Below are 1,603 nucleotides of genomic sequence, written 5' to 3' on the forward strand. Positions count from 1 at the left end.
AAAAGCTGTTAGGTTTCTTGGGGTTTGGTTTGATGAAAAATTAACATGGAAAGTTCATCTGAATAAAATTAAGGACAAATTTAAAAAGGTCATCAACATACTTCGGTGTTTATCAGGACAGGAACGGGGAGCAAGTAGAGCATCTACATATATTGGGCACTCATAAGATCTGTTCTTGACTATGGATGTATAGCTTACATGTCAGCAGCAGAATCAAACCTCAAGGAATTAGATGTATTACAAGCTCAGGCCCTGAGAATCTGTAGTGGGGCTTTTAAATCATCTCCGGTATCATCAGTTCAGGTGGAAATGGGAGAAATGTCATTAAGAATTAGAAGAGTAAAATTAATGATGGCATACTGGGTCAATCTCCAAGGACAAAATGATAAACATCCTGTCAAAAGCGTATTGAAAAAATGCTGGGAACATAATGAAACAAATTTTACTAGTTTTGGGTGCATAGGTGATGCTAAAGCAAGAAATATAGGATTACATCAATTATAGTACAGTAATACAGTATCAATTTCCTCTATTCCTCCCTGGTTATTCCCCTTGCCAACTGTTGACCTTAGTATACAGCAGGAACTGAAAGACAATTATAATCAACTTCCAATATGGTATATAGTCCAGAACTATTTTGAGAAACATTTCCCACAGTCAATGGTTTTATTTACAGATGGATCCAAGGATCCTGATACAGGCTATGCAGGTGCAGCAGTATATATTCCAATGTTTGAATTTTATATTAAGAAAAGAGTAACCAACTATTTGTCAGTAGATGCTACAGAGCTATTGGCAAAATTATTGGCCCTACAGTGGATAGAAGAGAAGGAAATAAATAACACTGTCATTGCATCTGATAGTTTTTCAGATATTGAAAGTATAAAATCTGGCAGGTCATCAGTTAGGATGGATATTATTAACAAAATATTCTGCAAGATGTATGAAAGGAAAGTTAAGGGTATGTCTACACAATTCATTTGGGTTCCTGCTCATGTTGGTGTGGAGGGAAATGAGAAGGTGGATATTCTGGCTAAGCAAACTCTAAGAATAAAGCAAGTAGATCTACATATTCCATTAAGTAAAGCAGAAGCTAAAGTATACGTTAGAACATATACACAATCAGTTTGGCAGGTATATTGGGATGACAATAAAAACAGGTAGACATTTATATAATATACAAAAAACAGTTGATGCCGGGAGAAAGGAGAGTAGGAATCGAAGGGAAGGAAATATCATTACACGCCTTAGAATTGGGCATACTGGACTTAATAGTACGTTATATAGAATTGGTAAGCACCCAACTGGGGAATGTATACACTGTAATCAACAAGAAACAGCTGAACATGTATTACTTCAATGTGTAAAATACAACCATGAGAGATGTCGCCTTATTCAGTCAATGAAGAAAGTAAAACACCATGACTTTTCTTTGTCAAGTTTATTGGGGAAATCAGCTAACAAGATATATGATGATGTTATTAGGTTTATAAAAGAATGTGAATTAAGTAAGAGAATATAGATAATATGTGTGTGTGTATATATGTATGTGTGTATGTGTGTGTGTATGTATGTATGTATGTATGTGTGTATATATATATAT

This window comes from Sinocyclocheilus anshuiensis, unplaced genomic scaffold, assembly GCF_001515605.1.
Source record: "Sinocyclocheilus anshuiensis isolate Anshui unplaced genomic scaffold, SAMN03320099.WGS_v1.1 scaffold566, whole genome shotgun sequence".
Classification (NCBI taxonomy): domain Eukaryota; kingdom Metazoa; phylum Chordata; class Actinopteri; order Cypriniformes; family Cyprinidae; genus Sinocyclocheilus; species Sinocyclocheilus anshuiensis.